Consider the following 16083-nt stretch of genomic DNA (forward strand, 5'->3'; position numbering starts at 1 on the left):
TGATAATGAGGTTCTATAAGGTACTGAGAGAGAGAGTAGCCAATCAGATGAGGAACATGCAAATGAGGCTTAGTGCATAACCAATCCGGGTGTGAGACACGCCCCTCCTAGGCCTATAAAAGCAGCACCAGTTCTGGGCTCGAAGTCTTTCACCTCTACAATCAAGCTCTCCCAATAAACGTGTGCAGAAGGATCCTGTTGCAGAGTCGTTCTTCCTGGCCAGTCGAGCGCGCGCAAGACCGGAGGGAGATGGAGAACATTCTCTGGGTTGCAGAGCATGTAAGAGGCTGTGCCTGATGAGAACAGGAGCAGGTAGGCCCTCACACTGTAGGAGGACCTTATTCCCCCATGTCACAGACACGTTCCACGCCGTGGCTGCCAGTCCTTTTCACAGAGTTTGAGTGGAACATTCTAGCTCTGGGAAGACCAGCACACTCTAATCAATATCTGCTTGAAGCTTAACCATGTACCTGCTCTAAAGCTATTTCTCAGGAATAATTTTCTTTCAAATTTTAAGATCCCTTGAGGATTTCAAAAGTAGCCTTTTCTTCATTATGATTGGTTCTTAGAAACTAGAAAAATATTAACATCTTGTCTATTCAAAGTGTTATGCCAAGAAAGAGTGTGTTGGCTTTCTTACACAGATCTCAGCTAGTAGGCTTCCCTCCCCCTCGACCCCCACACCAACATAAAACACAATTCTCAGAAAGAAAACAGATCTCACAGATCACTTTTACCTTGTTATTCCTGCCAAGGTTCCTGGGTTCTGGGCAGTTCTCTAAAGCAAGCCATGTCTATTTAATCTTCTCTACTGTTTTTCGAGGGAAGCTATTGGAAGAGAAAGGCTGTATTTGGTTTCAGAAGAAAGAGTGACAGTTTCTCTTCAATTGTAAGGAAACTCATAAGCTCTTTAGCAGCCAGGCCTACCCATTAGTTCAATGGAGGAGAGCAGGCAGTGGACAGAGAACTCTGACACAGGTCCACACACTACTATGGCTCTTAAGTTGCATGAGGGTGGGCAAGTGGCAGCTTTGTCAGGCTTCTTTCCATTGAGCTTGAGATGTCCCATGGTTGAGGTGGGAAGCAAACATGTGAATTTGAGTGGGAACTCTGGGTGTGGAGGGGAAGGAACAGTGACTTCCCTAAGCAGCAGAGGGCTGTGGGAGGGGTAGCCAGGCTCTGCTGATGGACTGCTTCCCTCAGATGGCTCAGGCTGGTGTCTTGGGTCATTCTCACTCTGAGGAGAAAGACTTGCCCTCATAGCAGCAGCAGTCTTTGGAACAGCAGAACTTAACACATTTGTATTGATAAGCTTGGACATGGAAACCAAACACCAAAAGCCATGGATAAAACCAGTTGATGAAACTTACATCCCACAGGAAAATTCCCACCATGGGAGACATGGGAGAACACCATGTGCAAATGCATTCTGAAATGATTTCAGACAAGTTTGCTAGACAGCACAGGGGCACACTATTAGCTGGAAGTCAAGCACTAGGTCTTTGGAGGTGAACTTGGGTGTGAACTTTGCAAGCTCCCATGAACTGGAATTCAGAGCATATGTGCATATGTATATGACTGTGAGTTTGTGTGACTGTAGAGGCTTGAAGTCTTTTATTGGATATTTTCTTTATTTACATTTCAAATGTTATCCCCTTTCCCCATTTCCCCAACCTGGAAACCCCCTATCCCATTTTTCCTCCCCCTGCTTCTATGAGAGTGTTCCTCTATCCACCCACCCACTCCCACATCCCTACCCTCAGTTCCCCTACACTGGGGCATCTATTCAGCCTTCATAGGACCAAAGACCTCTCCTCCCATTGGTGCCTGACAAGGCCATTCTCTGCAACATATGCAGCTGGAGCCATGTGTGTTCCTTTGTTGACAGCTTAGTCTCCAGGAACTCTTGGGGGACTGGTTGGTTGATATGTTGTTGACAACCATTTCAGGCTCCTTTCAGCATGCACTTCTTGGCATCCACAATAGTGTCTGAGTTTGGTAACTGTATATGGGATGAATTTCCAGGTGGGACAGTCTCTGGATAGCCTTTCCTTCTGCCTCTGATCTACACTTTATCTCCATATTTGCTCCTGTGAGTATTTTGTTCTCCTTCTAAGAAGGACTGAAGCACCCATACTTTGGTCTTCCTTCTTCTTGAGCTTCATGTGGTCTGTGAATGGTATCTTGGTTATTTGGAGCCTTTGGGCTAATATCCACTTATAAATGAGTGCATACCATGTGTGTTCTTTTGTGATTGAGTTACCTCACTCAGGATGATATTTACTAGTTCCATCCATTTGCCTGAGAATTTCATGAAGTCATCATTTTTAATAGCTGAGTAGTACTCCATTGTGTAAATGTACCATCTTTTCTGAATCCATTCCTCTGTTGAAGGACATGTGGGTTCTGTCCAGCTCCTGGCTATTATAAATAAGGCTGCTATGAACATAGTGGAGCATGTGTCCTTATTACCTATTGGAGTATCTTCTGGGTATATGCCAAGGAATGGTATAGCTGGGTGCTCAGGTCCTATTTTCTGAGGAATCTCCGAACTGATTTCCAGAGTGGTTGTACCAGCTTCCAACCCCATCAGCAATGGAGGAGTGTTCCTCTTTCTCCACATTCTCACCAGCATCTGCTGTCACCTGAGTTTTTTATTTTAGCCATTTTGACTGGTGTGAGGTGGAATCTCAGGGTTGTTTTGATTCACATTTCCCTGATAAGTAAGGAGATTGAACATTTTTTTCAGGTGCTTCAGTCATTTGATATTCCTCAGCTGAAGATTCTAAGTTTAGCTCTGTACCCCAATTTTTAGAATAGGGTTATTTGATTTTCTGGAGTCTAACTTCTTGAGTTCTTTGTATATATTGGATATTAACCCTCTATCGTAAAGATCTTTTCCCAATCTGTTGGTTGCCTTTTTGTCCTATTGAACCAGTCCTTTGCCTTACAGAAGCTTTGCAATTTTATGAGGTCCCATTTGTCTATTGTTGATCTTAGAGCATAAGCTATTGCTGTTCTGTTCAGGAACTTTTCCCCTGTGTCCATGTATTTGAGAATCTTCCCAATTTCTCTTCTATAAGTTTCAGTGTATCTGATTTTAGGAGGAGGTTCTTGATCCACTTGGACTTGAGCTTTGTACAAGGAGATAAGAATGGATCAATTTGCATTTTTCTACATGCTGATCGCCTGTTGAACCAGTACCATTTGTTAAAAATGCTGTCTTTTTTTCCACTGGATGGTTTTAGTTTCTTTGTCAAATATCAAGTGACCATATGTGTATAGGTTCACTTATCGGTCTTCAATTCTATTCCATTGGTTTTCCTGCCTGTCTCTATACCAATACCATACTTTTTTTAAAAAAAAATAAATCACTATTGCTCTGTAATACAGCTTGAGGTCAAGGATAGTGACTCCCTCAGAATTTCTTTTATTATTGAGAATTGTTTTCAATATCCTGGTTTTTTCATTGTAAAAATGGCTATCTTGCCAAAAGCAATCTACAGATTCAATGCAATCCCCATCAAAATTCCAACTCAATTCTTCAACGAATTAGAAGGAGCAATTTGCAAATTCATCTGGAATAACAAAAAACCTAGGATAGCAAAAACTCTTCTCAAGGATAAAAGAACCTCTGGTGGAATCACCATGCCTGACCTAAAGCTTTACTACAGAGCAATTGTGATAAAAACTGCATGGTACTGGTATAGAGACAGACAAGTAGACCAATGGAATAGAATTGAAGACCCAGAAATGAACCCACACACCTATGGTCACTTGATCTTCGACAAGGGAGCTAAAACCATCCAGTGGAAGAAAGACAGCATTTTCAACAATTGGTGCTGGCACAACTGGTTGTTATCATGTAGAAGAATGCGAATCGATCCATACTTATCTCCTTGTACTAAGGTCAAATCTAAATGGATCAAAGAACTTCACATAAAACCAGAGACACTGAAACTTATAGAGGAGAAAGTGGGGAAAAGCCTTGAAGATATGGGCACAGGGGAAAAATTCCTGAACAGAACAGCAATGGCTTGAGCTGTAAGATCGAGAATTGACAAATGGGACCTAATGAAACTCCAAAGTTTCTGCAAGGCAAAAGACACCGTCAATAAGACAAAAAGACCACCAACAGATTGGGAAAGGATCTTTACCTATCCTAAATCAGATAGGGGACTAATATCCAACATATATAAAGAACTCAAGAAGGTGGACTTCAGAAAATCAAATAACCCCATTAAAAAATGGGGCTCAGAACTGAACAAAGAATTCTCACCTGAGGAATACCGAATGGCAGAGAAGCACCTGAAAAAATGTTCAACATCCTTAATCATCAGGGAAATGCAAATCAAAACAACCCTGAGATTCCACCTCACACCAGTCAGAATGGCTAAGATCAAAAATTCAGGTGACAGCAGATGCTGGCGAGGATGTGGAGAAAGAGGAACACTCCTCCATTGTTGGTGGGATTGCAGGCTTGTACAACCACTCTGGAAATCCGTCTGGCGGTTCCTCAGAAAATTGGACATAGAACTACCGGAGGATCCAGCAATACCTCTCCTGGGCATTTATCCAGAAGATGCCCCAACTGGTAAGAAGGACACATGCTCCACTATGTTCATAGCAGCCTTATTTATAATAGCCAGAAGCTGGAAAGAACCCAGATGCCCCTCAACAGAGGAATGGATACAGAAAATGTGGTACATCTACACAATGGAGTACTACTCAGCTATTAAAAAGAATGAATTTATGAAATTCCTAGGCAAATGGATGGACCTGGAGGGCATCATCCTGAGTGAGGTAACACATTCACAAAGAAACTCACACAATATGTACTCACTGATAAGTGGATATTAGCCCAAAACCTAGGATTCCCAAGATATAAGATACAATTTCCTAAACACATGAAACTCAAGAAAAATGAAGACTGAAGTGTGGACACTATGCCCCTCCTTAGAAGTGGGAACAAAACACCCTTGGAAGGAGTTACAGAGACAAAGTTTGGAGCTGAGATGAAAAGATGGACCATGTAGAGACTGCCTTATTCAGGGATCCACCCCATAATCAGCATCCAAACGCTGACACCATTGCATACACTAGCAAGATTTTATCGAAAGGACCCAGATATAGCTGTCTCTTGTGAGACTATGCTGGGGCCTAGCAAAAACAGAAGTGTATGCCCACAGTCAGCTAATGGATGGATCACAGGGCTCCCAGTGGAGGAGCTAGAGAAAGTACCCAAGGAGCTAAAGGGATCTGCAACCCTATAGGTGGATCAACATTATGAACTAACCAGTACCCCGGAGCTCTTGACTCTAGCTGCATGTGTATCAAAAGATGTCCTAGTCGGCCATCACTGGAAAGAGAGGCCCATTGGACACACAAACTTTATATGCCCCAGTACAGGGGAACGCCAGGGCCAAAAAGGGGGAGTGGGTGGGTAGGGGATTGGGGGTGGGTGGGTATGGGGGACTTTTGGTATAGCATTGGAAATGTAAATGAGCTAAATACCTAATAAAAAATGAAAAAAAAATGGAAAAAAATATAAAAAAAAAGATGGTTTCTGTAGTATCACGAACCGATCTCTGCTAAACTTCAATCACTTTCTTATATAGCTTCTTCCTATTTCCAAGTCTTTATAAATCAGAAAGACTTTACCCTGTTATGGATTAGATTTTAGTTTAAGGAACTATTGTGACTGGTTTGGTCTCCACAAACCATTAAAACTGTCTTTTTACCTAAGCAAAAAAAAAAAAAAAAAAAAAAAAAATCCTGGTTTTTTATTTTGTTATTCCAAATGAATTTACAAATTGCTCTTTCTAACTATAAATAATTGATTTGGAATTTTGATGGGGATTGCACTGAATCTGTAGGTTGCTTTTGGCAGGATGGCCATTTTTATTATATTAATCCTGAGGCTTGAAGTTTTAAGATCAAGGACACTTTTTCTCTGAGGTTTTCTTCCATGACTGGTAGATGGTTTTTCTCCCTGGCTCTTTGCGGGATCTTCTTCCCAAGCGTGGAAATAGCTCTATAGACTCATCAGAGCTGCCTCTTCTTACCCTTATTCTATAGCTTGTATCTTACTCAATATTTATGGACATCTGACTTCATAACTTTGTATTTGGTTCCTCCGGGAATAAACTTCTGTCTGAAAGTTACCAGGTTATGTTTATATTTCCATTTTAAAAGTTGGTGTTGAGACTCAAGCTTGGGACCTCCTGTCTCCTACACAAGTGCTCCTGCTTCCCAGGTGTATCCTCAGGCCCATGCTTCCTCTCCTGTAAGGACAGACCTGGGTCAGATTAAGTCATGAGCCACAGCAACACCACAGCTGTTTAAAGATCTTATCTCTGAGCACAGCCACAAGCCGATGGGTGTCTTAGGTTAGAGATTTACGGTCTGAAACATTTGGGTAAGGGAACAGAATTCTGCCTATAACACTTAGTGATGGCATAATCCAAGCTAAAAGGCCTTGCAATGTACTAACCACCTCAGAAAGACAGGCAGGCTTATGGTTTACACAGAAGAAAATTAACCAAAGCTGTGTTGACAAATTGCCTTTGTTACTATGAATGGCATGTACAGTCTGGGCACTTTAAAAAGAGAAGAGTCTAATGCTGAAAAGAGAGGCAACCCCAAAACCCTGACATCCATTGGCACTACTTTCATTGTGTACTTGGTCTACATGAGGGGGTTCTCATGATCTACACATAGCAGGCATGTCATTAAAAATAATTCTACATGAAGATGGAAAGGCAGCTCAGTGAAATTGACTGGTAAGCATGGGTCTCTGAATTCAACCAATAACCCATGTAAAAAGCTGGTCATGGAGAATGCTTAGGATCCTAGTGGACAGCGATGGCAGATCCTCAGGCTCCCTGGCCACCCAGCCAGTCCAGTGAAAGGCACCCTCTATAAACATGCTGAACGTCTTCTGAGGAATCACAACGTGGGCCTGTTCTCTGGTTGTAAGGTGCATATGCAGACAAGTAGACACACAGCCCCACAGACATGTGGACACACACACAATATTTCTTCTGTGTCAAAATAAAAGGCAACATCACTCAGGGCTTGTGCTCAGAATTATAGTGTATCAACTCAGTGGTTGGGTGGCATCCCACTACATTGAGTCAAAAATTAAACTCAGATGTCCTACAGACAAAATGTGTGTAGCAGGTTGGTCGCCAAGTTCTTCAGACAGGGAGTAGTCCTACAGCTATAAAGGGAGCATCCCAATTCTAGATCTCTTCAATCTAGCTTGTAACACAGGTTTGTTTTGTAAGGAAGGTGTGCCAGCTTGTGCACATTCAGTACTCATGTAGTCTGTCTGAGCTCCTTCAGTTGTATTCAGATGAGTGGGGCAGAGGTTACCTTGTGAGATTCCCTACCACCCCCTGCCACCCCATGTCACCTCCTGGCATCAGCAGGTCTGAGTTGTTCTCTTCCATGCAGCTCTCAGTCTTATCTGCACTGCCTGAGAAAGGCTCTGAGCCTTGGACTTTCCCAGCCATGCCTGGCATTCATGAAGTGTGGACATTCGTCAGAGTAGGTGAAGCAAGAAGTGACATTTTCAAAGATTTTGTGCCTGCCATCCATAGGTGAGCTGGACACACAGGTCCTAGGTCAGAAGCAAGAGTTTCTGACAAGTGGTATTTTGTAAATTGCAACATGACAGTCCTGTCAGGAAAGGCAGCAGACATAATTGAACCACTCTGCTTGTAGGGAAGACCAGCCTGCTGGTGGTGGCTCTTCTCCTCTCAGCCTGACCTGAGGCTTATTTTCACTTCTTCCTGAGCTCTGCTCTTCACCAGTCATGCCCACACTTTCATGTAACATCCTTCTACTAGTGATGTCATGGGGTCCATATGTTTGGTGGCCTTCTTTATATATTTGAAGAAATCTTTTTAGGTCTTTTGCCCATTAATAGTTGGGTTGTTTACTCTGGTTGAATTTTTGGTAGTCATATCTACAAAAGCATTGACCTACCCAAGGGAGCTGACTATAGCTTGCCCTGGGAATTTTAGTTTTATTCTTATCTTTGCCCTTTGATGCATTTTGAGTTAATCTTTGTGTGTGATGTAAGCTCTGACTTTCTACTCTCCACATGTGGATATCTAGCTTTGCTCGTTACCCTTTGGTGGGAAAACATTGCATCATGTATGGTGGGGCTGTTTCTGAGCCCAGTCTCTGTTGTGGCTTCTATCTGCCTTCATGCCAATGCCACTGCTTTGATTACTGGAGAATTATAATAAAAATTTGAAATAAGAAAAAAAAAAGAAGTTAGAGAAAGTATGGCTTGGCAGAACATACTGCAAATTCCATCAGCTTAGGAGGCTGAGGCAAGAAAACCACAAATTCAAGCCTGCCTGGACAACAGAATAAGTTTAAGGACAGCCTGTGTAAACTAGTGAGACCCTGTCCCAAAGTAAGAAGCAAACAGAAGGCTGGGGATGGCACGGAGTGTCAGAGCCCCAGACTAGCATGTGGGAGGCATCTGTTCAAACCCCAGTATAACACCAACAGCAAAAAGACTGTGGGTCCCTGCTCAGCCTCTGTCAAATCATTATCTATCAACAATGAACTAGCTGGTTAAACTATGACTGCTCCTCCAAACTCCTTAACTATATCAAAGAAAATACTGAATGCAGCCTTTGTACAATTCAAACATTTGTACAAAAAGCAGCAGGTTCCCCTCCTAGTCAGGATTAGTTAAGTAGAGCCATCTGTATGTGTGTGCGCCTGCGTGTGTGTGTGTGCTGTGGTATCCTGTACTCTCACCTCCAGTGGTGCCATACTATGTAGGATCTGAAGGGTTTCATAATATTCCTTTTGTACTTAGCTCCCTATCCAAATACAAAAGGTTCCTAGCCAGCAGCCCATGGTGAGTTTCCTTTTGGTCAAACTTCAGGGGTACATTGAGTCACACATTTAAGAAGCTTAGTTTCCTCCAAATTTTCTTTCTCTTCTTTTTTCTCTTCCTTCCTTCCTTCCTTCCTTCCTTCCTTCCTTCCTTCCTTCCTTCTTTTCTTTCCTTTCCTTCCTCCCTCTCTCTCTCTTTCTCTCTTTCTCTCTCTCTTTCCCTCCCTCCCTCCTCTCTCTTTTCTTTCTTTCTTTCTCTCTTTCTTTCTTTCTTTCTTTCTTTCTTTCTTTCTTTCTTTCTTTCTTTCTTTCTTTCTTTCTTTCTCTCTCTCTCTCTCTCTCTCTCTCTCTCTCTCTCTCTCTCTCTCTCTTTCTTTCTTTCTTTCTTTCTCCCTTTCTTTGGAGATAGTTTCTCTGTACAGCCATGGCTGTCCTGTAACTCTCATTGTAGACCAGGCTGGCATCAAAATCACAGAGATCCACCTGCCTCTGCTTACCCATTGCTGGGATTAAAGGCGTGAACCACCATATCTGGCTCTTTGGCATTTTCTAATGTCAGAATCTCTAAAATCCTAGGCTTATGTTTAGGAAACAGAAACTGGATCTCTGAAAAGTAGACATCTCTGGGCTTAGGAGACAAATAGTCAATGACATATTTGACTGGAAAGCACTGTCACCAGGTTCAATTAGTGTAAACAAAACAAAACTGGGTGCCACAATGTGTGCTTGTCATGCTGAGGACGTGGAAGCAGGCAGATCCCTGGGACCCACTGGTTAGACAGCCTAGGGAGTGACAGAGGTGGAGCAGTACCTGGGAAATAACAGCCAAGGTTGTCCTCTGACCTACACACACACACACACACACACACACACACACACACACACACAGAAACACACACGCACTCACGCACGCACGCACATACATGAACAAGTGTATTCAAGCCATACATGGCTTTCTCTACAGAAGGTAAAAGTGAAGCAGAATCAGCTTTTGTTAATTTAAAGATGGATTTCTTAGCCAATGAAGGAGAATGGACTGTCAGGATGATTTAATGAGATGAGACTTAATGATAGACGAATTCCCCTAGACATTTTGTTGGTATAATTTCATGTCCATTTTGCATGTAGATGAACTACATAGTGATATTTGCTCCTGTGAATAAACTTGGAATTCAAGGCTGTGCTGCAGAATCACCTTGTTGGGTGAAAAAACATTTAGCTGCAGGCTCAGAATGGCACATGGCCAGGAGTGGGACACAGTGGTCATTCATGTTCTGTCCTTTGCCTTTGGGTTAATAGACATTTCTCCAACCCATCAACCTCTCCAGTGAGTTAGATTTATATATCTGTAATTAGTTAGATTCTTTTGAAAGAAAAACTTGTACATGTATGTAGCATGTATGCTATGTGTATGCTACATGTATGATGCTGATGTGTGTGTATGTGCATGTGCACATGAGTGCAGCTATGTATGTGCCACAGCACGTGCATAGAGCTTAGACGATAGCTTCTGTTATTTCCCGCCTTTTATCCTGTTTGAGATAGATGTCTTGCTGTTCGCTGCTGTGTATGGCAGTCCCACAAGCTCCTGGTGATTCTCCTGTTTGTCTCCCCCATCTCCAGGGATATCTTAGTCACGATTCTATTGCTGTGAAGAGGCACCATGAAAGTATATATTTGGGACTTGCTTACAGTTTCAGAGGTTCAGTCCATTGACATCATGGTGGGGAAGATGGCAGCATGCTGACAGACCTGGCATTGGACACATTGAGAGTTCCACATCCAGATTTACAGCCAGCAAATGAGAGACACTGGGTCTGGCTTGAGGTTTAGAAATCCGGAAGCCTATTCCTAGTTACACACTTTCTCCAGTAAGTCCACACCTACTTCAATAAGGCCACACTTGCTAAATCCTCTCAAGTAGTGCCACTCCCTGGTGAGTAAGCACTTAAAGATATGAGCTCATGGGGCCATTTCTGTTCTAGCCACCACAGGGTTATGAAGGTTATAGGTGTTCCTATGTCTGTATTTCCATCTGTTCTGAGGATCTTAACTTAGATTCTCACCTCTCTCGGGGCCACATCAAGTCTGGGACAATCAGAGACGTGCATTGCTCTTATTTGGTCCTTTCCAGACATGACATAAATGGACTCCTATAGTTTAAAACCTTCTCAAGTGGATTTATTCCTTGGTGGCTTGCATTCAACATTCATTCTTAATTGTTCCTAGATCAATACCTCCTGTGTTTTGATCAGCAAATAGTTTCCATGGTGTGGATGTACCATTTTCTGATTTGCCTGTTGAAGAGTCTCTTGGTGGTTCTCAGTCCTAGGAGAACATGAACAAACATTAGCTCAGGAGATCCTTGTGCAGGTTTGGGGAGGATGCAGACCATCTTAGCACTCACATGGATACCCCGAGGACCCACTGATGGGCTTGGTGGAAGGCTGTGTTTAGCTTTGTTAGAGACAGTGCTGCTGTGCCTCTGCACTTCCATCCTGTCAGTGGACAAGGGGAACAGTCCAGCCAGCCCTTTGCTTATTCTTATCTTCCTCTTGTGTGCTGTGCTGACTTTTCCTGTGGCTGTTAGTTTATTTCTTTGCTCTACTTTACCGACTTTTGCTGCTGCGAGGGTTGACCCCAGGACCTCATGGTCCAGCTCATAGCCATCAAGCTGCCTCCCCCAGCAGAGCTTCTTAGTTCAAGTTCTTTATGCAGAAAATGATTGGCTCCATTGAAGATTTTCTTTCATTTTACATTTACTGCCATAAAGATTTTCCTTTCAGATGTCCTCGGCTCCTGATTTGTTCATTGAGACTGTTTTTTTTTTTTTTTTCTGATTTTGTTTCTTGAGACTTTATTTTTCACCCAGAGATTATTTCGAGTTATATAATGTAGTTTTGAAGTATTTGGGATACTTTTCTGCCCGCCTCCTTTCTGTTTTTAGCTTGTTCCATTGTGGTTAGGAACACTTTTTGTTTGGATTGTTTGAACTTTGCTGAAGTTTCATCTATGTCTCAGCCTATCCTGTTTTGGTGATTTCTGTGGGTGGTAGTTTGTTGTTAGGTGTTGTGTAGACTTCAGGTTGCCTGGATTCTGCTGCATTTGCCTTCCAGAAGTTTACCATGTTGTCTGGCTCTCCTGTGGTCTATTCAGTTCCCCCAAGGGTACGGCTTTGCATGGGAAATCCCAGCCACTATTTCTTTAAGTCTGGGTTTTTAATTTTCAGTCTCATCCTTTCTCCCTATTTCCAGTTTCCCAACAGCACAAATGTGACTGCGTGCTTCAGATACAGACAGTGCCAAGGCTTTGAGAGTTCACTTCGTTTTGTTAGTTAAGGTTGTTGGATTTCCCTTAAACCATCCTATGTCCTTCTGTGACTGTGACCTTTAAAAATCTCATAGTAAGTAAAGCACTTTGGTTTTGTCTCCTTGTCTATGACTCTCTTCACTTTGACAGAGTGTCCCCTAGGCTCCTCCATTGTTTAAGGATTCTTCTAAAGGACTGGATAGTATTCCATTGTGTAATATGCCACATTTTAAAAAGATGTTCTTGAACTGATGAACACTGGGGTTAATTCCCAGGCTGGGCTGGAGTGAGCAGGGAATGCAGCTATCTCCTAAATGTACTGATTTCACACACAAAAAAAACCAAAAAAACAAAAAAACAAAAAACCCACATACATCTCCAGTCAAGGAGTACAAGGAAAAGCACAGCATATGGTGTCAATCCTGTTAGTAGGGCTGTTGTCAGAGGGAAGATGATAACAAATAGTGAGGGTACAAGAAAGATCTAGTCTTGCTGCTATTAAAATTAGTACAAGTTGTTTTTTAAAAAAGTGTGAAGATTCTTCAAAAAAAAACAAACAAAACAAAATATAGAATTAGCAGGTGTTCTTTTCATTTCCTAGGGTGGAAACTTGGATTGTTTATTTTAGTTTCTTCTTTGATAATATATGCATTCAATGCTATAAATTTTCCTCAAGTCCTTCTTATAACATTTCCCCAAAGTTTTAGCAATTTTCATATTTATTTAGTTCAAAATAACATCTTAAGTTCTCTTGAAACTTGTTTTGTTCAGAGATTATTTGCAAGTTTAATTAATTTAATTAATTACATAATAATAATACTTGAAGGTTTCTAGCTATGCTTTGTTTAATCACACTGTGGTCTTGAATGGCCTTGTAAAGTTTGTTGAGCTGTTTTACTGACCCAACCTGTAGTCAGTCCTGATGAATGCCTCCTGTGAACATAAGGCACATGAACAGAATGATTCTGGAAACAGCCATTATATTAGGTTATTGATAGTGAGGCCAGCTTGTACTTATCGTTTTTCTGTCTTAGATTTATGCTTTTTTTATATATATTATTGATGGACTTTCAGTATTTTCAACCTCAATAGTGAACTTGTCCATTTCCTGCTTAGTTCTGTCAGCTTTTCTGGGTAGCATATCTTGATGGCATATTGTTGGGGCCCATGTGTAGACAATGTTAAGGTTTCCCTGCCGAGTTAACTCTTTTCATTTGGTAAAGCTTTCCTTTGTCCCTAGTGACCCTCCTCTTTTAAAGTTGTTTTTCTACAAGACAGTAGCCTTCCCTGCTATCTTTGGTGAGTATTGGTACTTTTCTTCTTTGGTCTGAGGTGCGGTAGTTGAGGTTTCTTGCAGACAACATCTAGTTGGTCCTGTTCTTATAATCACTCTTACCAATTTTCTGTTTATTTGCATATTTAGGCTATTCCCATCATTGCAATTATTCATATGGTTGAATGAATAATGACTGTAGTTTACATTTTTCTCTTTTAAAAATAAATTCTATTCCTTACATTTTCTACTGTGTCATGTCGTGTGTGTGTGTGTGTGTGTGTGTGTGTGTGTGTGTGTTGTATAGTGTGTAAGTGCTCTTGCCTATGCATGAGTGTGTGGAGGCCACAGGTTTACAATGGGTATCTTCCTTTGTCACTCTTCACATTATTTATTGAGACAACACCTCTCAGTGAACCCAGAGATCACCATTTCACCTAGATTGCCTGGCCACGGTGCCCTAAGGATCTTCCTATCTCTGCCACCTAGCACTAGTATTACAGGTGTGAGCTTCATACCTGGCTTTTCTGTCTTCTTTTTCCAACTTATCACTTTAATATTACATGCTCTACTTTGTTACCTGTCCTAGCATACCAACTGCATGGTTAGTTTTAAGTTTAGTAGAGGGTGTTCTAGAGGATGCAACAAACAAATTTTTAACTGACATGTGTCTTCTTTATCAAAACATTCTTTATGATGTTCCTTGAGTAGTACAGGAGCATAGCAGAGTGTCCTTAATCCTGCCATTTCATCCTTGGTTACACTGTGATATTAATCTCATTAATTTTATTGATCAATGTGCTATAGTCACCCCATATATTGTTGTCATTAATGCTACAGACTAATGTGTGTATGTGTATGTGTGTGTGTATGTGTGTGTGTGTATTAAGAGTAAATGGTCTTATTTTGGTCTTGTTTAATTATACTCTTATAACTTCTTTTTATGGAGATCTAAGCATCTATCCTGTATCTCTTTCCTTTTCTCAGTAGTATCCATCGTCTCTTTGGTGGTAACTTCTGTCATTTCTCCTGTGGTGACTTCCGTCATCTCTTCCATATTGGATCCTGTGGTAAGTTCTACCATCTCTCCTATGGTGATTTCTTAATCTCTGCTGTGGTGATGTCCATCATCTCTCCTGTGGTAACTTCTGTCATCTCTCCTGTGGTGACCTCCATCATTTTTCCTTTACTAGGTCCTTGGATTTTGTTCATTCGATGAGGACCTTTATGTCTGAAGGACAGTATCACCCAGTACAGAAGTCCCAGTTGGTGGCTTTTCTTCTCAGATCTGTAAGTATTTTACTGCAGCCACCTCCCCTTCCCCTTTCTGTGCCAAGCTCCCTCCTGTGATCTGAGCACCTGCTTCTTTGCAAACTTCACCCTGCCCCCTCCCACCTTCATCTTCGAAGACATTTATTTTTCCTTGTTTTCTGAAATTTAATAATTAATTCCTAGGCTTCGTTTCTGTCTTTTATTCTCTGTGTTTCTTTAGTTATTTATCCCACTTTTTGTCTGCTCCAACCTTCCAGGTACTGTGTTTAGTATCCAACATTAACTATAGAAAGGTTCTCTGTCATTACTATTTCTACTACTTCTAATATTTACTTAGCTTAGTTTTGCTTTGGTTTTTACTGTTTTCCTTCTGCTATCACAGTCATCTGTGCATCTTTCCTCTTAGGTGAAGAGTATTGTATGGGAAGAGTCTCCTCTTCCTGCTAGAAGGCTCAGACCCAGCCTTCTAGGGACCAGGCTTTTGTGGTGGGAACTATGTTGGGCTGGTCTTTCAATGCTTACTCTTTTCTTCCTGTCAGACCTACAGCATATCTCTCTCAGATAGTCATAATGAGAATTTGGTAGGGCTACTGGAAGGAGAGCTCTTGGGAGTGTGGCTTCTCCTCACCTTCAGCACCCTAGAGCTTTCGTGAAAGCTATTCACTCATCACCCAGCTGACTCATCAGATCGTAATGATGAGTCGTTACTTGGAATCTGTTCACTGACTTCTGCACTGGGTAGCAGGTCCCAGTTTAGTCTGTCCACATGCATTTATTTTTCTGGAATCTGGGTGTTAGTTTGCCTGACACTTGTGTTCTCTTAGAAGACCATTAGAAGTCTGAAACCTACTTTGTTCAATGTTTTTCTTATATAAAGGATGTTTTTCAATCTTTCCATACCTCAGCATTAAAACTGGAAATTGTTCCCACATTTTCCATACAGCTAATATGAGTTCATTAAAGACGAAGGCAATGTTCTCAGAACTGGAATGTTAACTGGAAAAAAGTCAAATTCAATAGTGCCTCTTAGTTGCATAAATTAGATGCTTATTGGGAATAGCGTTATCCTTATGTTTTGTTTTTTGTTCTTTGTTTTTTGGGTTTTTCGGTTTTTGTTTTGTTTTTGTTTTTGTTTTGTTTTGTTTTGTTTTGTTGAAGAGAAAGAGAAAGTTTAAATAGTAAGCAGTCTTCCCTATTATTCAATAAAGGACTATCCCTGCAACTTTGACCCAAATTTCATAGTCTTCCTTTGTGACAGGAGCCACTGAAAGCCCTGTAGTTTATTGTATAGAACACTGTGCTTACCATATGAAGTGCAGGGAGTGGAAAGCATTGTATGTTACATCATGATGACTACATTTGCA

The 16083-nt window shown here is 41.5% G+C and overlaps 1 long non-coding RNA gene across 1 annotated transcript; it reads left to right on the forward strand.

Annotated features, from left to right (window-relative positions):
- Positions 1-242: 242 nt before the first annotated feature.
- On the forward strand, positions 243-14819 carry Gm34536. Its single transcript, XR_389788.2, has 3 exons — positions 243-312; positions 14435-14517; positions 14641-14819. It is a non-coding gene; the product is annotated as a predicted gene, 34536 (long non-coding RNA).
- The last annotated feature ends 1264 nt before the right edge of the window (positions 14820-16083 follow it).

This window comes from Mus musculus, chromosome 5, assembly GCF_000001635.26.
Source record: "Mus musculus strain C57BL/6J chromosome 5, GRCm38.p6 C57BL/6J".
NCBI classification, from domain to species: Eukaryota; Metazoa; Chordata; class Mammalia; order Rodentia; family Muridae; genus Mus; species Mus musculus.